Source organism: Pseudopipra pipra, chromosome 8 (genome assembly GCF_036250125.1).
Source record: "Pseudopipra pipra isolate bDixPip1 chromosome 8, bDixPip1.hap1, whole genome shotgun sequence".
NCBI lineage: Eukaryota > Metazoa > Chordata > Aves > Passeriformes > Pipridae > Pseudopipra > Pseudopipra pipra.
The window spans coordinates 35461979-35488509 of record NC_087556.1 but is presented as its reverse complement, the minus strand read 5'-3'; the positions used below and the strand labels follow the sequence as shown (position 1 = coordinate 35488509).

Genomic DNA, 26531 nt, shown 5'->3' with positions numbered 1-26531 from the left:
CTCCTCCAGGCAAAACTTTGAGGTTTGCATAACTCTGAAAAGTAATCTGACCTGACTTTGGCAACGAAAAAGAAGCCTCTTGTTTGTGCCAAGAAAATATATATTTCTTTTTAGTAGCATTTTTCATTCCTAATATGTCACTTCTATCTTCCCTTTCTCTTTCCTCTCTTTCTCCCCCCCTCTTTTAAGGATATCTTTACATATAGTGTTCCAGGCATGCTGAGACAAGAGTAAGATATGTGCAGTAGTTTATCAGAATGCATGAATTTGGTGTGGTCAAAAAATCCCATTTCAGTTACTGATCTAAATGTGTTCTTGAAAACTGAAGGCTGACATGAGCAAATGGAAAAATCAAATTTTCTTTATGTCTTGGAGTACTCCCAGGAGCTTCAATAAATAAAAATAAAAATAAAAATAAAAATGAAAAATAAAAATAAAAATAAAAATAAAAAGAAAAAGAAAAATAAAAAGAAAAATAAAAAGAAAAATAAAAAGAAAAAGAAAAAGAAAAAGAAAAAGAAAAAGAAAAAGAAAAAGAAAAAGAAAAAGAAAAAGAAAAAGAAAAAGAAAAAGAAAAAGGAAAAGAAGAAAAAGAAAAAGAAAAAGAAAAAGAAAAAGAAAAAGAAAAAGAAAAAGAAAAAGAAAAAGAAAAAGAAAAAGAAAAAGAAAAAGAAAAGAGAAAAAGAAAAAGAAAAGAGAAAAAGAAAAAGAAAAGAGAAAAAGAAAAAGAAAAGAGAAAAAGAAAAAGAAAAGAGAAAAAGAAAAAGAAAAAGGAAAGAGAAAAAATAAAAATAAAAATAAAAAGAAAAAGAAAAAGAAAAAGAAAAAGAAAAAGAAAAAAGAAAAAGAAAAAGAAAAAGAAAAAGAAAAAGAAAAAGAAAAAGAAAAAGAAAAAGAAAAAGAAAAAGAAAAAGAAAAAAAAGAAAAAGAAAAAGAAAAAGAAAAAAGAAAAGAAAAAGAAAAAAAAGAAAAATAAAGTTACAGCTTTAACCACATAGAGGAAAATCACTAAACCCAGCTTAGAGATCACCAGGCCCAGCTTTCATTGCACCTTTGTCAGCTCAGGGGGGGTTGGAGCACAGGTTGTAAGGCCTTGGTGTCAGATATGGTAATTCCCTGTGGAGCTGAAGTTAATAAGAAAGAGAGGGACAAGGGAACTCAGTGTTGAACAAAGGGGGCAGGCTGATGTGATTTATTGGGAAGGCTGAATTTCTCATTACTGTGTGATGGAGAAAAGTTTTTAAAGCAGCAGAAGTCTTTGGGCTTTCCATGGCTAGAGATGAGAGCTCTGCAGTAAGATCAGCAAGCAGAGGATGTCCTTGTCTCACCTTGCATAATTATTCTGCAGTAAAAAGCACCTATTCTATTCTGTGTGCTCTCTTCCAGCCTTTACACTCTAATCCTTCTCATAAATTAAGAGACAGTAATCACCTACTGCTTCCCCAAGTTTCCTGTTCCTGTTTGATGTCATTGTGCTTTACACCAGGGTTAAGCCTGGCTTGCTTTTTTTAGTGATGCCTCTATTTAATCTTCTTAATTTATGTGACGTGCTGATATTTGTTTAGAACTCTGAAATAAGTAGTAAAATGGAGACATCCCTGAAACAAAGAGAACCTCTGTTAATAAGGACTGTAAAGTCATCTTCTTTCTGTCTGCTCCAAGGAGATCACATTCATGAAGCAAAATTGTGTGAAGAAGAAATGGTTCATTTTGTGTTAGACTGGTTTTTAAAGAGAAAATGGAAACCAGAAACAGATTTTTCATCTCTTTTTTTTTGGTATTACGCAACAAATACAAAGAGATGGCCTCAACTAGAATGTCTCTGTGCTATTAAATTTCTCTTTTTTTTATTATTAAAAAGAGGGTGTTTTCAGAAGCAAAAGATGCATCAAGACAAAATGATCTATCAATTCAAACTCTCCACCCATAACAACACTGACTGAATTGACTGAATCTATGCTGTTTCTAGACAGACCACAGCCCTGTGTCCCCTCCTCCCTTGTTTCATGCATAGGGACCACTGCCAGGCAAAAAAAGGGCTGGTCAGCTCCTGGCTCATCCTGGTGTGATCCCCTCAGGGCTGTTGGAAGAAGCCAAAGCTGTGTTGGCTTCACTGATCTCCACCAGGAGCATCTCAGCCACAGCAAACAGCTCTGATTGTTCCCCTGGGCACTGTGTCCCCAACACTGTGTCACACTGACTCCTCAACAGGCTTAAATTAGCATGGCTAGTGTTAAAACTGAGTGTATTTGCATGTCTGGTACCAGGCTGAGTGTACTTATCTCAGGCTAACAGGATCACAATTAATAATCTTGCTGTAATTGAAACCCGCCTTTGACATCACCTCCCGCCTGACTAATTGGATTGTGTCTCCTCAGTCTCTCCTGCTATTTTTTCTTCTGTCTCCCCTGACCTGCCTGAGAGGTAACTCCCCAGCAGCATGACATTAAAACCAAATTGACCTGTCACAGGAACTGAGGTATGAGTTCATTTTTTGCACACAAGGCCTTCCTGAACAAGAAAGTTTGTGCTTTGGTGCAGGGGTGGAGCTCAGTGACTGCTTGTGTCACCCACAGATTTGGAAGTCAGCTTTGCTCTTGCTTTGCTTTCATCATAATTGTTTCCATCAAGACAATATGGGGTTTAGGGGCTTCCAAATCCAAAGGTTAAGATCATGTTCTCTCACCATATGTAAACGAACATATGAATGGTGGAATATTAAAATTATGTTCTCGGGGTGGTTTAGAGCATATAAAACACCCTTCATAATGCTATTTATAAACATGGAGAGAGCAGTGAGCGTCTCAGTTGAAACAGCCAGCTGACTTTGTGGCTTACAACGTATAAAGCACTTTCCTCATAATGTTTGCATTTGTGGGAATATTTCTTTTTCCTACACTTTGTCATGCACTGAATTTAAATGACTGATCTCTTGCACGATAACTGATGTGGCTGTGATACAGCTGGCAGGCAGCAAAGGCATTCTTTAATTTTTAAATAAATATGTTAAAATAACAGTGATTGAAACTGTGGCTATATTAAACTTGATATAAATAACGTGACTTACATAAAGATGGCTACAACTTTATAACTTGCATTCACCTATGTATTCTGCATCACTTAATCCATTATTCTAAAAACATTTCTAGGGAGAACACACCAGCTGACTACACATGGCTTTTCTTAGAGGGACAGAAGGGATTTTTTGCCCTTGAAGTCACCTGTAAATAGCAACAAGACATCATGTTACTCTGTGTACAGACAGACGACCTGGATAAAACAGAGATCAATTGCAATGCTGAGATTATTTTTTCCACTACAACAAACATGCAATATTTCCACTAAATTCCTGTGTGAATTCACAGCTGGTGTCAATCAACAAATTCCCATTGATTCCTTTCTTGATGCAGTGTAACTTTAGGAAGTGCCTGGCATTGTTATCAAAAGGGTAAACAAGAAACCAGCCAGGATCCTCAGACACAACTGAGTCTGTAAATTCAGTGGAACAGCATCATAGACACAATGCAGACATTTTGGGTGAATTTATCTTAAACAGCTTAAAGTGTGGTTTGTTTTTTTTTTTCCCCTTACTCCAGAAATGGTAGAGCTGTGTCATATATACTAGAGAAAAAAAATTTACAATTTAAGTAGTATATATTACTTAACACAAGCGCTATTCCAAACATGCAGCATAAATCCTACTCCTCGTTTTAGCAGCTGTGGCAATCCCAGTTCTCTGGGGAGCAGTGGAAGTCTTGGCTAACCCTGCCATGTCCTGCACCTCCCACTCCCACCCTTGGAGTGGGGTGAAAGGGTTTAGGAGAGATTTACTGTGGCAAGAAGCCTAAGGCTATCTATTTAATTCCAGAGCTATTTTCCCTTTGCAGGAGGAAAGCACACAGCCTTTCTTTGTGCACCACTTCGTGGTGTAAAATTTTTCTTGATTAAAGCACTGTATAAATGCAATTTTGTCCCCATGCCACTGACTGGTTGCAATGACATCCCATCTGCTTCATCTGTTGCTGCCCATGCTGGGATCTCAAAGGCTTTCCATCATGAGAAATATTTGGGTGCTGCTAGATTTATATCTGAGCTAATTTCAGGTTGAGAGTTTTCGTATTGTTTAAGGGAGCAGGATGCCAAATTCCCACCGCTCCGATGAGAAAATAAACTTTCCCATTCAGAAAGGGCTCTTGTGTCTCAGCTGAAGGGTTTCACTCACATTAAGTAAAACTTTTCCAGATTGTCAACATGTTTGCTGATCAGATGCCACTCTTGCAGGTGAACAGGATAAAAACAGGTGATAACATTCCTTTTGTTATAATCAACATGAATGGCTGGACTTTGCATCTTTTGAGAAGGTTTGATGGATTCCTTTGAGTCCTGCAGTGCCCTTCCCAGCAACAGCTGCCCTTCTACATGTCAGAAACTGTACAATAAAGGTCCATGGGCTCTATCCCATAAATCATGTTGATCTCTGTCTTTTAAAACAAGATTAATACTTGGCTGAAAAATCACCTCTGTTAATAATATTCTGTGTAAAAAAAAAACACAACTGGGCTCACATATATGCTCTCTTGTTTGAGTGGAAAAGGATGAAGGTGGTCTGTCTGATTTTATTTCTTTGGAAGTTATTTATTTCCTCTCCCTTCCATGTTTTTGTGCAGTTTCTGGAATCCCTAAAGACTCTGTATCTAACTGCATCAGGCAAAAACAATTTCTTCCCTGAATCCCTGAAGCTCAGCAACAATGTTGTTTCAAGCACCTGGAAGGTAAGAACAGGTGTTATCATTTCTCTTCAGCACAATTTAATATTTTTTTTTGCAGTTATTAATAACCAGAATGGTAGATTCCCACCCTTGTGTTCTGCTTTGTTTCAGGGCTTCCAAAAGGTCACAAATTATGTAAAGTTTCAGGAGGGACTCTTGTCTCTTCCATGAAGGCAGTGCAACTGTAGAAGCTGTAAGATCAGATTTGTACCCAGATGGGAGGACAGAAGGCTATTTTTTTCTTGAGGTGTTATGGTTAAAAAGAGGAAAAGGAGGGAACTAAGGCTCAGCTTCAGATGCACCTCCAACCTGCTGCACGTGAGGCTTTGAAAAGCGTGATTTACTGACCTCATTGCGAACACCTGCACTAACTTTTGCCCCTGTAGAGCAGAACCAAGATGTGCATAAACAATGCAGCTGCTTTCATCACCTAACAAGGATAATTTATAGATCAGGATCTGTAGGTGCCTTTATTATAAAGTCACCAGCTCCATGAAGCAGAACCTGCTTTGAATAACTGTGATCATTCCGTGGAACCATCTCACAGAGGGATCACTGCAGCTCCTGGGGGCTTCCTGGTTGCCACAGGAGTTTTTGCCCCAGAGTAGGACTGTGGTGCTGTGGAACCAAGCACACGAGGGGTTGTTTTTATGTCTTCCCTGGTTTGTTGCCTTTGGCAAGTACATTGCCTGCACACCTACAATATTTAGTACTTGATATTTTAAATCTCCATCATGTTCCTCTGATCTATGCCATGGCAGTATTTGCAAGAACAGTGCATGCCAGGAGTGAGTTAATGTTTGCATAAAAGATAGGAGTTTGTCAGAACTAGGCAAGCTCAAGGCTACCAAGAGGACTTGGCTTATTGACAGCCTGTTAATGCAAAATGCAGCCCATGTTAATTGTTGAATATACCGGTCATTCTTTCCAATTCTCATCAAGCTAAATCCAATCTCAGTTGGAGTAAAGGAATTAATTCAACTTCATCTTAAATGGGGATACTCCTAATATTCCTCTCTCCCTTTTATGATTTGTGTGCACTCTTCTGTTCTGTGTGAGGCAGAAATGCTGTTATGATGTACAAAGCATCACAACAAAACCTGCTGGCTACTGCTCTGGACTGGTGGTGAGATCTCAGCATGTTTCCCCACAAATGCACAGAGACATCCCTTCTCTGAAATGCTTCTGAGAGGTCATTCTTGAATTCTTGCTGCTTGTTTGGCAATTACTACTTGAAGTACCTCAAAGTTTGTAGCACTGAACATGGCAGCCTAAATAGACATAAATTCTGTGAACTTCTCAATAACATCAGCCCCAGTTGAATGTTTGGATGCCTTTTTATATCCAAGTTTAGGAGACATTCTTTGGTACAAACCCATCCATATAATGGTAAGGACTTATTACAGCCATAGGTACCTAATTCCTTTTTTGGAATACAGATGTTAACAGTGATTGCAAAAAACACCCTAAGTCATGTCTTTAATTCGTTGTAAAAATAAAATATTCCTCCCTAGCATTTAATAACGTGATACACTGTGCTCTTTCCAAAGTTCTATAAATGGCCTTAAAAAGAAAACCCTGAATCTGTGAAATGTGGCAGGTTCCTCTAACATCTGGAAGTACTCTCGTGGCTGTCTTCACTTGCTTTTGGGACAGTGAAAAACTAGGCTGTATGATTTCTTGATATTCAGACCAGGAGTACCTAGTAGCATCATTGCTAGTAAATAAACTATTAAATTTTCTACACTGGAGATTGATGTTTGGGTTTGGGCATTTCCTGAGGGCCTGTTACTCCTGCAGAATGTTGGGAGATGTTTGTGTTTTTAGTTTGTAACTAGAGCTGATGCTCATTACGTAATCTTTATTGGACCATCTCTGCTGCATTTATACTGAATAGTGCCCTTATTACATGCTTAGTTCCATTTATTTCATCTGTTAAAATTAGATATTTCCACTGAATTCAAAAAGCATCCATGTTCTTGGCTAGCAGGCCCAGGATTTGAAGCTAACCACTAGAAACTGTTTCTAAAGCAACTTTTGGTGCATTTTATCATTTCCATCTCTTTTGTTCAGTGCTCACAATGCCTGTTGTACCAGTTCCTCCCATGGAAACTCAAGGGGAAGAACACGGTGACAACTGTGATTTTAAATAAGTTTAAAAAATAAGCAAAAAAACCAACCAAACAAGTGAGAAAGTAAACATGCAAACATTCCATTTTATATAATAAAACATGAAGATTTGAAAACCTCCAGGTTCAAAGGGCCCTTTGCATGTTCCTGTTAATAGTGTTGGGGTTTGGATCTTCCCTAAATGACTTAAAAAACCACAAAAGTGGGGGAGAGATATTAAAAGAAGCAGTTCTGGGCATTTTTAGCGGGTTAATTCCCTCTTTTGACATTTGTCATGTACTCCCTGGATTTACAGTCTTCTGTTTCAGAGTGCCACAGCAAAATACCAGCCTTAAAGAATAAATGGGTAGGACATTAACATGGGCACAACAATGGGACTCAAAAGAAATGGCTGGGAAAAGCAAAGCACTTCCAACTACATATGCAAAGAAATGAAATAATTGTTCAGACCCCTTCATATAGAAAATGCTCACAAATTTGCACAGAAGGCACCGAAAGACACTTCTTGTACCTTTTTTGTTAAACTCAGGGTTTAAATGTCATTTTTGGGTTTTTCAGCTGAACCCATGAGTACAGGATACCTTTCTCTGCAGGTGTTTTAAGAGGGAAATCTCCTCTGCATGTCAATAGATGTGCTCACCCCCACAGCAGGCAGCCTGCACCCTTGGCACGGGCACTGCAGCAGTGGCTGGTGTTTTCTAGGAGCCTTTTCACACCCATCATTCATATCACTATCAACTCTGCTTATCACAGATAAAAGGCTGAGAGAAAACCGTTGGGTTTTTTGCCAGATCCTGCTACAACAAATTCATGAACAGAGTGTTTAATAACGATGTGCTTTTGGCTGGAGTTCCGGGATTAAATCAGTGAACTGGAGGATACTGAAGCACAGGGAAAAAATACTGTGGGCATAAGGCAAACTCCCAGTTGGACTTGACCTTCAGAGCTGTGTGCTGAGGTTCTCAGGGCAACGACCCTCAGCTGGTTGCACAAGGACCACCAGACCCAGCTCATGGGCTGGTGTTGGAGTTTAACTGGTGACCTGGAGGTGGCAGTGTCCACGTAGCACGAGCAATATCTAAAATAACAGAGGCTTCCTATCCACCCTGGAGAGTCACAGCTTTCTACGCTGAGCCTGAGGTGTGTGTTAGTCCTGCAGTCAGCTGGAGACCTGACCACGCTGTCAAACACAACGCACTTCACCGGGGTTATGAGGAATCTCTTCCAGTAATTCCTCCCAAAATGGGAACAGTGCTTCAGGACCTCATGACCCGCACTGTGAACTGAACTCATGTCATTACTGAGACAAGTTTGTTTGTAGAGATTTTCTTTGTATTTGCTGTTCCAAACAAAGGAAATTCTTTGCCATTTTCTTTCGTTGCAACATTTTCTTGGAAGATTCTTTTGTATATTTTCCCTTTCTTTTTGTTTGTGTGTTCTCTAGGAGGCACGGAAGAAATTTCCAAACAATGTACGAACCAGGCTTTTCCTCCTCAAAGTGACAAGCCAGTCTTCAAAGGACTCTCATCTCTGTGCACTTTGAGAGTGTACTCCTAAGCTAGAATTCCTTGGAAGCAGCCACAGCTTCAGGGGTCATGAGTCTGGGGTGTCCCATTCGATACAAATGGCTTGGGTTGTCAGGTGACACATTGACTGTTCATGTCCTTGGCACTTGCTTTGCCAAAACCTTCCCAAGACATCTATTTCAAATTGAAAAACCTTAATAAATGCATCGCCTGAAAATACTGACTTACAAGTATATTTGTCCTTTCCAGGACAAAGATTCCACATTCCAATAGGCCCTATTCTCCTGAATTTCCCTCCCGTTGGAAATAGGACCAGCTTAGCCCAGCAGTGCACTGGATAACCCTGACAGGTTCAGGGAATGACCTTCCAGAGGGCCTAACCATGACCCACTTTGTGTGCTGAGGCACCCTCACCAAATCCCTTGCTGCTCCCCACCTGCTGTAAATGACACTAAAGGTAGAGCTGAGACAACAGTTTACTAGAAAATGCAATTACAGCTCCATTTTTCTTCATTAATTTAATGTTAAACATAAGCTGGTACAGAGGTTCCATTCAAGGAACAGATGGCAAGTGCAAGGTAATGCAGATACAGATTAAATAATATTGGCAACTGCATTTACACAAAGCACAGAGCTCATAGGTGCTAAATGTTCTTTAAAACTGAGCTTAAATCATGGGAAACTAAACCCTTTCATAGATTTGTTTTTAAATTTCTTTAGTTGCAAAGTGTTTCAGTGAAGCTACGGGGTAAAGAGATCCCAAGATCTCTGCCTGTAAAATTCAAGATCGACTCTATTAAATATTTTGAAGATTTTATTGTAATTTCTGTTTTTCCCGAGTCACAGTATCAGGAGAGGGAGAAGGGAAGCCAAGAGTTAGATCATAAGAATTAAAGCTGAGGTGCCTGGGCTTTTCCAGTGGGAGGAACTGCTGGTTTAAGGATAGCACAGCAATATTTTGTTTGCCTAAGAAAAACCCCCAAAGAATTCGGCCTCCACATGATAAAGTGCAAACTGCTGCGTGAAGCAACATATTCTCCACACCACAGCTACACATCTGGACACAGCCTGCACCAAAATCCTCTCTTCTTCACATTGCTGATACCTGCTGAACAGCCCTTTACTGTGGTACCCACAGCCTCCATCAGTGGAAGAGCAACCAAAGCTCTTTTTCCAGCATGACTGTGGCTTTCCCTTGGGGCTGGATGGGGCTGGTAGGGATCCAGTCCCTGGGAATATGGGCAAACAGTTCAGGATCACCCTGTGAGAGAATTCCTAGAAAAAGGGCAAAATAAAAGTATGCAAACCCTGTCCTGGTTTTGGCTGGGATAGAATTAATTTCCTTCACCCTACTCACGACTTCCTTGTTCAGCTTGACAAGAAAATGGCATAAATGCTCCTGTTAGAAACTGGGCTTTTTTCTTTATGTTAAAACGATATCCAAGGGAATTTACACACTTAATTAAAAAATAGAACAGACTCAGCTGGCTCTGCAAGGCTCTACCTCTGTGCTTGCCTGTGGCCAAGTGAGGGAGGCAGAGGGAGGCAGGCTGTGTGTCCACAAAATCATCTGCTCCATAACTGCATCTTCCCAAGTTCTACTGGAGAATCAGCAACTTGAGCTCCCTTGTAAGCATCACAAACATGAGTTGAGGAGCTGCAGTGACTCAAACAGGGAAAACTTCTATTTTCTCTTTTTTTCTCTTTCAGTGTGCTCCCTTCATTTTCTCTTGCTGCCTCATGTCCTTTTCTCTGTGTATTTTGAGGTATGCCAATTTATACAGGCATATTTGTATTTAACCAAGCAAAACTTCTTGCTTTGAAAATAGCAATTATTCAAATACCTGGGGAAGAAAAGCCAGTGAGTGGATGTTGTGCACTGAAACAAAACAAAGCAAGACAAAGAAACTCTAGATTTATTACAAAACGAAAAGCCAGCGCTTGCAAAGCAATTTGCTTTAAGTGCAGTAATAATTCCTTGAGGCAGATTATATGAGGCCCTTGCACATGAGTTACACTTCAATAGTGAAATACAGCTCAGTCTAGCAAGGAGATACAGCTCCAGTGTTTAGAGCAAGGAGGCTCTGGCTAAAAAATGCAGCTTTCAGAGTCACTGCAGAATCTGGCAGGATTGCTCTGCAGCTTTTCAAACATGCATGCTCATGGAGTTTTCACTTATATATCTTTTGGACTTTAGGATGAGATGCCACATGCCTAGAGAAATGGCATAATATAGATATTATTCCATTAGAGGGATAGAATAAAATAGATATTATTTTCCATGATACCCACAAGCTCATCGTTCATTGTTGCAGGGAATTCACCTGGGTGAAATCTAATCCATAAGAAAAAACACTTGGAGTTCAGCTAGGCTGGATTTCTGATCCCTGCTGCACAGCAGGGCAAATTTTTAAGGATGGAGGCATTGGTAGTGTTGGGAAGGGAGGGAGGGTGGGACTATGTCACCTTCATGGAGCACAAAGTGCTGCAGTGCCCCACTGACGGCTCACACTGAGTCACTCTTGAGTTTCTGTGAAGCAAAAGTCCAGCTAAAGGTATTTTCCTGTCCCCCACCCTGTTTTTCCTCTCCCCTATTCCTTCTCCAGTTTGTGAAACCCTGGCTTGATATTTCTTAAAATCCATTCTTCTTAGGTGGGTTTTCTTATATGTATACATATATATATATATATAACATAGCACTGCTACAAAAAATAAATTCTTTCCCTTCCTTAACAGCCTCTAGCACATATAATTTTGGCCAGCAGCTTGAATAAACATGTCCCTTCCCATCAAGGCTGCATAAACATATTGGGTGCTGCCTGATCCAAGACACCTTTACTCTTTCTTAGGCATTTGTACAGTCTACTGCAAGGCTCTGTGGAAACTTTGGAGTTTCCAGCAGAACTGAAAGTGCTCCCTCCAGATATTTAATGTATAAGTGCTTTTTTTTTTTTTTTTGCAATCTCTCGCTGTCTCCCATGTTCCACTTGGAAAGCAATAATTCCAGTATCATGCAAATAATAACAGTTCTTCCATTTGAGACTGCATTTTCCAGAGCAACACAACACATTCCTGCTGATGGCTGTTGGAAGAGTTTGGTGATGTCCAATTGTGCCTTTTGCCACAGCTCAGGACCACAGAGGGACAGATCTTTTATCCAGTTCAGATTCTTAATGCCCTAGGTGAAGTTTACAAAAATGTTATAGCTATTTAGCTGATGATTCTTTCTGGATTTTAAAGGTGGTTTGATATTTTCAAATTTTGAGGACGAAAACCAAGTTTTTTGAGAACTTTCTTCTGAGAAAAAAAAGTGTTTAGCTTAGGGGAGAGATTTTGCTAGTGGTGAAAATACCAGACTAAGCAATATCACCCCTGGCTTGGTCATGGGAGTGAGGGACTTTTGTGCATAGGTAGGCACTTACAGAAAGTAAAACTGAGTAAAGTTTTGAATCGAGACACTGAGTATTTAATTCCAGTCTCCAGTGGCACCTACAATATCAAGATGTACTTTTTAGTATAATTCCACCTTCATGAAACACAAGGAAGCATTTCATATTTATAGTCATCTGAACAACTACTGATGTCACACTGACACAAATAATTCTTTTGACTATCTGTCCTAATAACAACTTTTCTTAATTTTTTCTGTCAATACTTTTCTTTCTGTTTGAATCACTATTTGGACTTAAGCATTGCAGTGATAATTAATATGTGATTAATACACTTTGAGCCATGAAAATTTCTCACTACTTGGAAAATCTTCCCATTATCCTGATTTTAATTAAACTGTTCCAGTTTGTACTTTCCTGTAGATTTTATTAAAATAAAATCTCATATTGGGCATAACCTGGATATTTCTTATCAGAAAAGGAAAATTAGATGGGTTTAAGGTATTCCAGGAATAGAAGAAGCCTTTAAATTCTTGACATCTCAGATGATCACATCAGCTTGGTCAGATCCACTCAAGGATTTAGATTTCCAAAGGACATTTTGGCATAATTCCAATAGGATGCTCCAGCTTTCACGTGGACTTCCAGGTGTCCAGAATTACTTACACTTTGGCATCTGGCCCTTTATTTTGACCCTGTTGTTTTGTGAAGATGAGGAGCAGAGCTCTGCCTTGCTTGGGAGCAGTGCTGCTTTATCAGCTGTGGTAGAGATACAAGGACATTCCAAAGGATCCTGTTTTAGAGGACAACAGTGTCAATGCAATCCTGGATTGGACTGGTATACATTGTGGACTTTTCCAGTTGAATTCCAGTGATGGCTCTGACCAAGTTCTTTGGGTCAAAATGTTCTTGTGATCACTAATTTTTGGGGGTATGTCAGATTTCTGACCAATTTCCCTAAGGATAGATCAGTAAGAGTTATAAAACTAAAAAAAAAATAAAATTCTACAGCTTCACCTGAAGGTGGTGAGAACTGTGGCTCCCTCCTTCAGAGCCTCAGCTGTAGATTAATGCTCATGTTATTATTTGTATGTTATAGAATGATGTTTAGGTTATTTTTTGTAATAGTATAACATTGATTACCTCATGTATCAGGGAAAAAAATCTTAATGGAGGGGATACAAATCCCTTCCAGGATTTGCAGGCACGACCACGTAGAGCCAGCGAGCCTATTTCCCCCAGGAAACTTCTTTTTACTTTCAGCTACATTGGTCTCTTTAAAATATGATTTCTACAGAAGGTGTTTGTTCCACGGTGGGTTTTGTTCTTTTCTTTTTTTTTAACCCACAGCTTCTCTCTGAGGCCTGTGCTCCTTTTAATGCCCTCGGACTTCCCTGCTCAGGCAGTGCCAGCTGGGAGCAGCCCTGTTGGAAGCAGCCATGGGGGTTGCACACATGAGGAATGAGGGGCAAAGGCTGCACCCTCCGAGGTGCCCTGCATGGCCCTGCACCCCAGGGAGCTTTGTTGACTCAGGGAAGTCCTGTGGCAGGTCCACAAGTTGATGCAGGGACAAATTACCGTACCCAGTCAGCTCCCCAAATTAAAAACCGAGACTGGCAGTACATCAAGTACCAGAGCTTGTTCCAGGTTTAAGTAAATGCATAATGGCAGGTGTACAATGGAATTTAGGTCAGGCAGGGGAGAGAGATCAACAGCACAGAGCCACAGGCTCTAATTCTAACTAACAAGAGACTGGTCGGGGGTTTAGTCCTGGCAACTGAAGTGGCAAACTGAGAATAATTACATGTTTGGAAAAACATCCCCTTGGGCTCTCATAGTCAGCCCAGATCACTAGAAATGATTGTGATAAAAAGCATAATGAAATAAGCAGATTGGCTGGTAGCAGCCAGAGCTTCTACTGCAATAATCATAATCCAGAACCTGCAAAGAGATTCGGGGGAAGTCTAGAGGATTAGGCAAGAACTGGTGTGTGTGTGGAAGTGCAGCTGTGCAGCTTCTTGGGAAACTAGAAATTTTTAGAATCCTACAAAAGAAAAAGAACAATCTGACACATTAGATTTAGCAGAGCACTCAGAGATAAATTTCTCTGTTTCGACGACTAATGTAAAATATTTAAAAATATTTGCTGGGCAAATTGCTGTTTATTTCAGGCAGATGTTCAGTGAAGCCTTTGCAGCAGCATGAAGGTGTCTGCAGAAATCTAAAGCACATAAATTCAAGGAAACACCCTTGGGGTTAAGGAGTAGGATGTAATGTAAATTATTCATAGCTGGAAATTAGTAATCAGTCATTGTGTGACAGAGGAGACAGGAAGCCCAGACAAAGTGCTCATTAAGAGGTTCGAAGACCTTTTTCAGTCAGGCTGCAAAGTGACAAATAGAGCCATTGGGCACAGAAAAGCCACACCACACCCAGTTAAGAAGGAGTTGTCTTGGAGGAGCAGATTGTCAGAGAATCTCAGAGCTGTGTAAGTAAAGTTCTATTCTCCACGGACTCAGAGGGGTGTGAAATGAGAAGATGAAGACATTGGCCACAGGTGAGCTGCCAAACTGCTGCTCAATGAACAGGCATCTGTGCCTTGAAAGATGTCCCTCAGGCAAGGGAAGTCATCCAAGTCCGTGGGGTCACTCACTCAGGATCATATGGGCACCAAAATACATAGCTCTGGGGTGCCACTCTTAAATACTGCAGTATTATTCCCTTTGAGCACTTTAGGGCAGGGGCCAGAGCAACCTAAGAACTTACACAGTGAGTACTTACTACTTATGGGGCCTTCAAGGTCTCTGGAGACTGTGGATACCTCCTGCAAAGGAACCAGGATGAAAGTACTCAAATAAATATGGGAACTGGAAATGTAGGAAGATACAGTAAATGTAATTTATGGTAATAAATGTAATAAACAGACCTGCACAAAAAAAGGCCAATTATTTTAAAAATTGATCTTGATGTTTTAACGTGCTTGGAGGAGTTATGGTTTTTAACTCGCTACTGTTTTTTGGGAACTGCTTTTGTTTTGAAATATAAATGTAGAAAAGTGCAACGAAACTACAAGTCTTTATAAAATATAGGAATCCATTTTGTAAGGTGACCCTTCCCATGGCAGAGATGTTGAAACTAGATGTTGATTTTTAACGTCCCTTCCAACCCAAACCATTCTGTGATTCTATGATTATAATTTAAACAAAGAATTTATAACTTTGGGGGTTAAACTTCAGAAAAAAAAAGTAACTTTGAAAGAATGGGTTTAAACAAGCTGCAGAATTTTAATTTTAACATGAAAATGCACTTCCATTTAAGGGTCAGAAAACTGTATTTTAGAATTTTTCTCAGTAAAAACAAGGTACCCTGTGTGCATAACATTGTCAGGAGTTTGACCCATGGCTGTTATTGCACAAGGTGGGAGAAGCAGGAAAACTGAATGAGTCTGGTTCTTGGTGCTGGAGTGATTTTAACAGCTCTATGTATTCGTTACCTGCAATTTGTTATACAGAAGAAAATATATGCAAGGCTGAGAGCAACCACAGTGTATAAAGAAACTGTTAAAACAGGGCACATATATAGGTCAAGAAAGAGGTTCCAAGAAGTGGAAAAAGGAGGGAAGGAAGATTTAGGAGACAGAAATAATTACTGAGAGAATTTTTGGCATGTGGACACTCTCAGGATAGAGTCACTCAAACAGCCATTTGAAGTAAAGTTGGCCAGTTTTTGCTGTATGAACAGCACAGCAGTGAGGATCATTTTTACAGGCCAGAGGGAGGAAATGAGAAGATTACATATAAATCAACAGAATTGGAAAAATGTAATAATATAGAATTCTGACAAATACTGTTTTAAAGTACATTCACTTATATAAAAGCTCTTACCAAAGCTGCATATAAACTCATGAGCTACCAGGAGTTCGAATAAGAGACTCTGGGGTTTTACTCATAAAAATGTGCTGACATGGTCAGGTCAAATTTTTTTTCCATTAAGTTTAATGGTAGAATCAGAATATACATCCATGCATGGCTTGAAAAGAAAAATGTCCGATTTGGGGAGTCTGGTACCAGCCAGTGAACGAGATTAGGAAAATGAAATCTTAACATAGGCAAAAGCTCCTGTTTTTCTCCCATAAAAAAGAGTGATCATACTGTCAGCAGCAAAACTGATGTGGTTTTGTGGATGCTGAAACTATCACATTGCATTTACTGTGGCAATGCAAAGGAGACAAAGATATACACGTTTCCTTCCTCCTGACTTTATTTTCTTTATTGTGTTTGCATTTTAAACAGAAAATGTTGCTTGCAGACAGCAAAAAAGAAATGAAAAAAATTAACCATGATTAGGCACCTCAACTTAGCCATTTTTCTACTCTGTTTAGTGTAAAGGGACCTGATCACAAAAAGCTAATTTGATTTTAGTTCCATCTTTAAACCTGGGACTATAATTATGATATTCAAAGTCCTCAGTAAGACAATCAGAATACCATTTGGTTGTGTAAATAATTATCACTGAAGTGTAAATGAGCCCTTGGGCAGTTAGATTCTTCATATCTCTACAGAGTGGCATGTGGTCAAGGAGACAGAACCATTATGTGCTCTGGCAACTCATACTTTAATTAATTTGTTTGCTCCTGCATGCAGTTATACTGGTGGTACTCCTTACAAGCTCTTAGCAGAACTATAGTAAAAAGTAGATATTATTCTCTGGGAATGACCCCTCTATTGGGTTCAATAACCAAAAAGCTCTTTAAGCACTTGAATTGTAAAAAATCATTTTCTAGAACTTTCAATGCTGTAAACACTGTACATCCCAAAATGTATAATTCCTCTGATGGCTGAGGTCTTCATGTAATGGCAATCTAAAGTCCAAAATTCATAGTCTAATCATTATATAATGAAGGACCCAGGGAACTTGATAAAAAGTTGCTTGAGGATTTTTCTGAATTGATCATATCCATGTAATATAATCATATATCTCCCGTTTCCAGCACACAGGAATTCCCTTGGGAAAATTGCTGGATGATCTACTGCTCTGGCCACCTGTGACATTTCTCTTTTGTGAAGCTGGCAGGGATTTGAGGAATGACAAAGTGGCAATCAGTGGCAATCATTCTCAGCTCCCACATGGGAAGCCACCGAATCCAGGAGGACTCTCCCAGAAGAGAGGCAGCTGACAGGGGTAATGACAAGGTCTGTAAAGTCATGAATGATGGCATTGTAGATGCTAAAGGTTTGCAGAGGTTTAAGAGGTAATTGGACAAGTTCATGGAACAGAAACCCACTGAGGGTTATTAAATCATGGAAACCACATCTGAAGCTGAGAGCAGTCAGAAGCTGGGAGAGCTCGAGTGGGGAAATCATCTGTGCTTGTTCTGTTCTTGCTCTTTGCCTGTGGATGCTGCCAGAGGGAGTGCTCTGAGGTAGGCAGACCTTCAGGCTGATCACTTCCCTTATATTTTTATGCCATGAAACTTGTGGAAATTGCTGTGGGTTGAAGCCTACATGGACTTTCTGAACAGAAAGTGGAATAAAAGAAAACCCTCTTCTGTATTGGACACCTGAATGGGTGTTTGAACAAATAAGGAAATAGGCAAAGCTTTTATTTTTAGTGCCTGAAGTTGCGATTTTATGGGAGCTGTATTTCAAGAGCCAAAAGAGATAAAAAAAGATTTGAAAATATTTGATAGAAAATATGAGTTATTCTGTTCAAAAAAACCAAGGCTGAGCTCTGCATAGTTTGCCATCTGAAGAGTTTTGTATCTCTCCTTCTTCAATCTCCGAAGAGGTCCAACCATTTTCCTATTCCAAACGAGGACAATAAAAAAAAGCTGGTTTTGTGGTAATCCAGTTCTGTCCTCACCAGTTTTAAATATCCAAATATCCTTGGACAAGATGCATGAATGTTCAGATGATAAACAGGGAGAAACACTGCACAGTGATTCCATAAGTGCAGGTTTGCTGCTGCTCCCACCTCCCGAGGTGCACAGCAGTGTCTCTGTGCACGTGCCTTTACATGAGGAGACTGGGCACCCCTGAGGTACCACAGCATAAGGGGAAGGGCTGATTTTACCTCTGAGTTTACCACCTACCCACAGAGAGCCAGAAAATAAGGAATTGCACTGGAGAAGTTACTTTCACTACAAACACAATAGCAGATAAGATAAGATGAAAGCTGATTCTTCCCTAAGGAGGGAAGCTAATAAATTAAAGCATAAGATAACACCAAGAAAATATTGGCTCCAGGAAAATCCAATAGGTGGGCCAACTGCTTAACAATGCCAAAACGAAGTGCAAATATTTAAAAACAATGTCAGCTGGAAATTACAGGGGTAGAGATAAACCAGCAACTAAAAAGAGACAATGTTTTACCAGGACAGCGACAGAGCTGGGAAAGCCTTCATGTTATTGACTGTTCTGATCAGAGCTGTAAAATGGGAATGTTGTGCACACATGTGTCTGCCAGCTGCAGAGCCTGGCAGCCCACGGGCTGGCTGTGCAGGCAATCAGACTTTCCCATTATGGATGATAAGGAAGCAATCCAGTGGCAGCGGTGGCTCGTGATGTGCTCCACCACGCAGGTGGTGTTTACACATAAACGCCTTTCTGGAGTGAGCACTTGAGGTCAAAATAATCCAGGGAGTTGTTTGAGCAGAGAAACAAACAATATTAAAATAAACACGAGATTATTGCAGCCCTCTCTGTTTCAGCCACTGTGTTTGTGGCAGTTTCCCTTTGTGGCCCTGCAGTGCACCTGCCACTTTTACAGCACCAACTCCTGTCTCTGTTTTCACTTTGGTGATCTATCTGTGTGCCCTCCTCGTGCTCACAGGCTGTGTGGTCAAAGAAAGCATCCAGGTTTACCCCTTAATATTGTTTTCACGAATTGCATCGTGGAGAAGCAGATTGGAAAAGGTACCTTGGACGAGAAAAAATCAGGTCTAGTCAAAAAAAGCTAAAAAAGAGAATAAAGCACCACATCTTTGACAGAGCAGCATACACTGAACAATTCATAGCTGTTGCTACCAGAATGACAAAAATTAAGTTTCACATCCAGCCTTGGCTCTCAGACACAGTTACACACCAAGATGTGCTATTCACTATGATTTAAAGTAAACAGTCACCACACAGATGAGTTAGGGCACACTAAGCTTGGTGAGATCAGCTCTGAATTTAAATACATGAACAATCTATAGAGTGGAAACAAATCATACCAGCTACATAACTGCCTAAGAGGGAGGTCTTTGACCCTGAATGTGTGATTTAATGCTGGTTTAGAAGAATAATATGCAGTGGTATGAAAGGCTGGTCCCAGGTCCATCAATAACAATCAGAGTCTAGTCCTTCTAATACCAGATTATTTTGTGAGAGTATTTTCTTCTGTTTGGTTCTGTGCAGGGCTACAACAAGGAAAAACATGTGTTACCAGTTTCAGTGCAGGCAGAAGGCATTCTTGGCTCTTACATCTTCTGAAATGCATCCATCTTCCCAACTAACTATTTAATTTTATTGTGGATTTTGACGCCTTAAACTCAGCTCTGTGCTGTTTCTCCCCACAAGCCACGTTTACAAAGCTCTCTGAGCAAAGATGCCCTGTAGAAAAGATTTATTTGGGAAAACTACTTCTTGTTTTCTGAACCTGGAAGAAAAATGAAAAGTGAAAGCCTAAGAATGCCAAACTTTCATCATTACTTTTAGGAGTTCACTGCAATTGAGTGCAAAGATTTGACTCAGCAAAATATAGACATCAGTAAGGAAACAGCTTATCTGCTCAAAATACTGTTGGAAACACAATGGCAAGACCATGCTGGGTGTGTTAAAATACTTATAAATAATAGGTGCAGGGGAAAGATGGACAGTAAATGACAAGACAGATATTTATGCAGCCTTTTTTACAGAATCCAAAGCAGAATTGGATGTCACTGATGGTTACTTCTGGTAAACACATTCAATTGCTCAGTATTGGGGAGCCTTTCCTAATTTTCTCTCTGCAGGGAGCAGAGGTAAGAAAAGTGCACTGCCAGCTTTTTTAGTGTTCCTAGAGCCTTAAAGCTGCTTTTTAACACAGATGGTACAGAGTGAAATAGAGTCTCATATTTCTTTCTAATAATAGCTATCATTCATGGGGAATTATATTCCCAAGGTACTTATCTACTTCTCATATACACCCATTTACATATATATATATATATACATAAACATAGATTAAAAAAAGGCATTTATGCACATAAAAAGACCACTCAAGGCAGAGTGTTCAGGCTTCCTGGGGGCTGCCTGCCATGCTTCAGGACAGAGCATGTGGTGCACTGCCTCGGGGATTTATTTCAACTTGCATGGCAATCTACTGTGAAATTATGATTTCTCAGTGCTGAGTGGCTGTTCCTGGCAGGAAATGAGGTTTATGAATGCTAATGGTACGTGATTGGAGCCCACCACACAGCTCTTTTCCCTCCAGTGCAGAAGGAGGCTCATCAGCTCCACGCCAGCATCGCTCATCTCCTTCCCTGCTCTGCCCCACAGGTTTTGGGGGAAGTCCCAGTGTCTGTGTAGGAGTAGCTTTGGAGCCTTTTAGGACAGAAATTTCCCCCTCCACCCCAAATACATCAGTGCAGCTGGATCTCTGCCTCTCCTGGGGGTTTCTCTTTGCAACAGCAAGGTGAACGAAGGCAGCAGGAGGGAAAAGGGAAGCGGCCAACCCGGGTTTGGGATTTCCCTTTGTAGGAAAACAGGATGGCAGCGAGCAACGCTGCTGGAAGTGTCCTCAGCTCCCTCAGGACAGCCAGCACAGATGGGAATGCAGAAGGAATGCAGCATCCCTCGGAAGGAATCCCCTGCACATGTGGAAGGGGCTGTGCTGCTCATCTGTGGCCAGGAGAAGCCTGGGTTGCCCAGGCAAAACTTGGAGAGGGGCTCAGCACCAAATAAAGTTGAGTGAAGGGGATCTAATCTCTTCTGCTTCCACCCCAGGCAGAAAACCTGCTACAATATACCTGGACCATTAAGGTTGTACCTGAAAAGGGATGAGTATTGGATTCAAGAGACCAAATTTTTCTAGTTTTCCCCCATATCTGCAGCCAGAGAGATGCAAGAGATTACAAATATACATCAGGAGAACAGGTGAAAAAATTGGCATTACTATAGGAAGACCTTGACCTTAGATGCCAACGATGCTACAGTTTGGCTGGGATCAGCTATGTCATGCCATGCCCAGGCACTTGTGAGTGCACCCTCCAGGGGGAAAAAATTGAAACAAAAAGAAGAAAAATTTATGGGGAAAAAAGCAAACACTGGCAGCATTCTTTGGGTAAAGCTGTGCTCAGTCTAGTGCTATTGATTTTTTCATAAATATGTCATATACTTATTAACCTTACATTACAAAGTTTATGTGGGTTTTGACAGAGTTTTTATTAAATTGGGATATAAAGAGAAAAGAGATATTTATTTTTCTTTCCCTCCTTTTTTTTTTTTTTTTTTTTTTTTTTTTTACTGAATTATTAAAACACTGAGTGTTCACCCTCAGGAAGTACTTGTTTCAAAAGGTATTCCTGTTGAACCAAACCATCAGATCTTCTCAAGGGACATTAAGAATGAGTTTGGTGAAGCCTTTTTTTTATTCTTTCCTTGTGAGTGATATTGCAAACTACAGCAGCCCTCAGCACAGGCAGATGAAGTTGGGTCTGTGCTAAGTCCTGCACTTCCTGATGCTCCAGGCTGATGTTCTCCTGAAACTCAGTATAGAGGAATCTCTCAACTTCTCTTAGACTTGTAACAACACCTGGAAGCATTAAGTGGGTTGCTGAAGTGTGGGACATCCCAGGTACCTCCTCCTTGTCCTGAGACAGGAGCTATCCCAGTGGTGACACTCCCCCAGTGTCCCCTGAGGACGTGGCAGCACAGCAGAGCTTGGCACACGGATCTCCCCTGGTGCTGTGAGGTGCTGGAGCACTTCCTGGCAGGTCACAATTAATAAATAGCCATGTAGATAAATATACCAGCCCTTTTATCATGTGGAATAAAGGATGCACAGAGAGCCTGAATAGCTCACACAAGCACAGTCAGGAGTCTGTGGCAAGACTGATAAGGGCACCCTGCAGGCTGTGACTCCCTGGTCAGGGCATGGAGGGAAAGGATTTCTTCCCTCCTTGGTGCTGAGTAACCAACAACAGTATCATCCTTCTTTTAAACTCCTCGTGGAAACAATGTGAAGAAATTCCTCAGCAGGAAAATAAGAGAACTCTGGACTGTTGCTGCACCAAGCTCCTTATCAGTTTATTTGACAATCAACAGGGATGTCTCCTTTGAAGAGAAGTAAACTTGTCTTTTCCACAGTACTGCTGTGGAAAACACTGCCTTGGTTTCACTGCATTTTAGAAGGATCTGTGTCTCCTTTGTGGGCAAGTTTTCCTGCAGCCTGTCCCACACAGGCTGCAATTATCCACACATTAGGTAGTGACATCCAGTGGTCCCATCAGATCACGGGAGCTGGAATGTCTCCTCATTTAAGCCAGCAGAGCCATAGGCACCTTCACAAAGTTAATCCTTACCCCAGCCTACATTCCAGTCCAATATTCACTTCGTTCCTGGCTACTTTGCTTTTTAGTCAGTTCTGTGTAGCATCTTTTTATTTATGACTTCCCTCTTGCTCCTCAGCTTTCAGACCAGAGAACCAGACCAGTGATGTGCAATTCTCCAACCCCCTGGTCTAGTTGTGACAAGTGCCTTTACTCATCAAAACAGGATCAATTCTGAAGCCCATCTTTGCCCTCCTGTCACAACCAGACATGTGAAGTGGGAGGAGAAGAATTTCTTCACATTGTACAAATGTAAATGCTCCTCCACAGATGACACTTGTAAGCTCTCCCACTGGACACCTGAGGCTCCTGGATTATGAATCCTGACCCAAATGCAGGACATGCTGCTGTGATGGTAGCAGGACTGATTTGTGGTGTGACATTCCCACGTTAGCATATGAGGCAAAAATAAGAGGTTCTACTTTCAGCTGGTGTAATAATCATCTCATCTGCCTGTATAAGCACCAACCTCACAGGTACATCAGCTTGGATTCTGATTTGTGTCTCTGGGAACCACAGAGACAAACACATAAAATTCTCATATGACAACTCATTTTCCCCTTATTATGCACAAATCCTCTTAGATCAGTAGACTCTAATAGCTGGAATTTATCTTCTTGAAAACAAGAGGGTTTAATGACTTTCTCTCTAGAGTTTTGTATGTCACTGGAGTTTTGAAAAATTTAGCATCTACATGACAGCAGAATATGAAGGGCACATTATTGGGGTTAGAAGGCAGCTACCACTGAGTTAGATGAGACAGAATTTGGGATTACATTGCTCCCATTTTTTAGAAATATCTCTGTTTCTGACTCAAATTATTCTGGATCACTGTATGAAAACTATGTTTTCTTTGTCTGATACCGATTCTAATTGCAGCTAATTAGCACTGGGTTATTTACATGCCTTGTTTGTCTGACAGTGAGAGATAGATGATATCTGTTAGATGATACATTTTCCAGCTGTCGGAAGCGTGCAGTGTTTGAAAGTTAATTAAAAAAGAAGTGGAATGGAAGTATCAAAATATTTAGTTTAATATGCTGTTAAATGCCACAATCATTACATCCAAAGTGAACTGATCTAAACCATAATTTTTTTATGCTCCTTTCCATCATTTGTACCCAAATCTTAGAACACAAATCTTATCCATTTATTGTTAAATGACAGTTTTTGAACCACAGTCATTTAACTTCGAATTGCCATGCTTATTTGTGAAGTTAAGATTACTAAGGGAAGTTTAAACCCCATGTAATTGAAAACATCAAATTATATAGCCATGAAAATGGGATTTAGAATGGAAATAGCAGCTGATGCTTAACTGAAATAGATATGTTGGAGTAACAGCTTTGTACCTGACTTTTAATTCTTCAGATGACTCATTTAGGCAGGAGTTACCAGTGTTGTAATTTTGAAAAAGGTAAAGGTCAAATATCTTATTTACAAGTCCATGTTCCTTGGTTATTGCAAATATATCTCAATCTAGATTTAAGTGTAAGTAATAAACCTGAAAATATTTTAAGCTGATTAAATGAAAGTGAATTTCATATTACAACATGCTAAAACACACCTACAGAATAAATAACAAGCCCCTGAAGGAAATTTAAATATAAAGTGATTAATACCCTAAGCTGATGAATAATATAGTTTTATGAAAAGCATACTTATGAAACAGGCACCTATGCTTGCAGTCAGTCCATGTGGGTGGGCTTGCAGCTGGAAAACACTCAGCTGGGGTCTCTGTGTGGGTGTAAAGGTCCATACACACCCTCATATGGAGACTGCAGAACAGGGACTAACCTTTTAGCCTTCTTTAGTCGTTCACATCCTAGTTGGAAAATGCCAAAGGAGGTCAAATATCACTGACCTCAGTGTTTGTGAAGAGCTTCTGCCAAGTACAAGACAAATCTGTAAAGAATAAACATGATTTTACTCCAATTCTTAGTCACTCCATTAGCAGAACCAAGTAGAAGGTACGACGTGCAAATAGTTCCTTAATTTGCACACACTTTATCTGCTGAGTGTTTGGTTTGTTATTTCTTTTAATTGCACATTTTAGTAAGGAACATTGGGAAAGCTGAAAGGGTCAAAACAAGGATCTCGGAGGATAAACTGTTGTCCTTAAAAGCAATTCCTACTGGGAGAAAATATGATGATTGAGAGGTCAGTGGTGCTGGGGTAAGCACAAGATAAGTCACAAGCTATTTGAAGTAACGTTCCCTTTGATCTGCCAGGCCTTTCCATACATAAGGAAATCCAGTGGGGTGCTAAAGGCTTTGCTAATCTTCCTAATGATATTCTGAGGATGCTTAAGGCTGGGGTTAAAGAGGCCTTTCAGTGCAGCTTGACTTGTGAACTTTTGAAATACAGAACTAACCTTCCTCTCAAAGATACTTGCAAAGCAGCTGTTCACATTAGCAAATGTGTGTATGAGCTCAGGCCAGGAAAGTCATGTCAAAAAGAGAACCTTTAGATCAGCCTTGCCTTTAGCAGGGCAGTGATATTGTGGGGTTCCCACAGGGCTTTAGGAACAAAGCATATTAAGAACAAGGGTGGTTTAAAATCCTTAAGGAAAATAGGTAATCAAAGGGCTGAGTTGGTCAAAATCATTGACAATTATTATCAATCAGGTGGTTGGGCAAAGCAAAAATGTGCTTGGGAAGATTCAAGCTCCTCATTCTAGCACCTAATTTTTAGGTCAACCTTTAACATTAGCATGGCATTCATTTGAAATAAAACCCAAGTCAGGTATGAAAGCAGAATCAACATTTGACTAAAGAGCCTGAAAGTAAACTGGGAAGCCTTTCACTTGTCAAGAAAGTTCAAGAATCCTCCAGGGGGGGAAAAAATCAGGGAGAGGGATGTAATCCATATCAGCACCACTGAGCTCTGAGGCATTTGGTGTTCAGTGCTTCACACTCTTGAGAGTGCCCTAAAGCCTGAAGAGAGCAAATAGAACATGACTGTATCCTTCAATCCATCTGGGGTCAGAAACTGGGATGTCTCCCAGTCTGTAATGTGACTGGTTAGATGTGCTCAGGCTGTGCCCAACACATATAAACACCACGCTGAGTTTGGCAGCCATGGCAACTTTCCTTCCAAAAAGTAGAGCTCATCCTTTGCACTGCAGCAGCACAGGCAGGGCTCCTCAGCCAGTAGCCCACAGATACTCCCAAAGGACACCTGAGGGGCCTGCAAAGTGTCACAGGCTCACAGGCACAAGATGATGCTGTCAACACACCAGTGCAGATGAAATCTGGGCCAACAGTGGCCTGGGATGTGCATCCGTGGGATGCTTGCAGGCCAGGATAGTGCCAGAGGTGGTCAGAGCACTGCCAGAAAGAGTACACAGCAGAATCGGGGGGGGAAAAATGATCCAGATATCACTCCAACATTGGGATGGAGGGCTGGAGAGCATCATACACCCAGCAAGAGGGCTGGGGTCAGCTCCCCTGCAGCTGCTGCAGCCAGAGACAGCTTTCTTCTTCTCGCAAGAGGCCTGGGGCAGCTCACCTACTCCCAACATTTTTCCGAGAAGATTTTCTTAATCAGTTGATTAAAAAGCCCAGTTGATCAGTCAAATCAGTTGATTTGAGCTTGTGGATCAAATACTAGGGCAAGAAGTAGAAAAACACCTTCCTCTGCTGGAAACACCTGCAACCTACCTGCTGCTCTGTGCTGTGTGGGACAGCCAACCTCCCTCTGAGAAAGATTAACACCAGCTAAGCATAATTTTGAAACACTCTCAAATAGTCCAAATACTATTTAGTTGTTCCATGCAAAGTGAAATACCTTTAACATGAGAATTTCCCCACTTCAGAACACGGTAAATTTTAGTGGTTAGGGTTAGAGCACATCTGTGGGAGGTGAGGGTTGAGTCATCTCAACCAAAGGAAAAAAAGTGTTCCTGGGGTTTTATGTTGCAGGTAAGTCAGTGGTCTATGGACAGAGACTTAAATACAAGTTTTAAAGCACTGCTTTGGGGTTTATCTCTCCTGGGTTTGTTATTGTCATTATTTATTTGGTCTTGTCTTATCTGGGGATGTGAGTCACTGCATTCCTGAGGAAAGTGCCAGCATTTTCACTTGGAATGACAGCGTGATGTCCAACTGCTTTCAACCGGCCTATTTTTATATCTGATTGCACATGA

The 26531-nt window shown here is 40.6% G+C and overlaps 1 long non-coding RNA gene across 1 annotated transcript; it reads left to right on the top strand.

Annotated features, from left to right (window-relative positions):
• Positions 1–870: 870 nt before the first annotated feature.
• LOC135418345 (uncharacterized) lies at positions 871–8642 on the top strand. The gene is made up of 3 exons (XR_010432399.1): positions 871–2479; positions 4668–4772; positions 8344–8642. It is a non-coding gene; the product is annotated as an uncharacterized LOC135418345 (long non-coding RNA).
• Positions 8643–26531: the final 17889 nt, after the last annotated feature.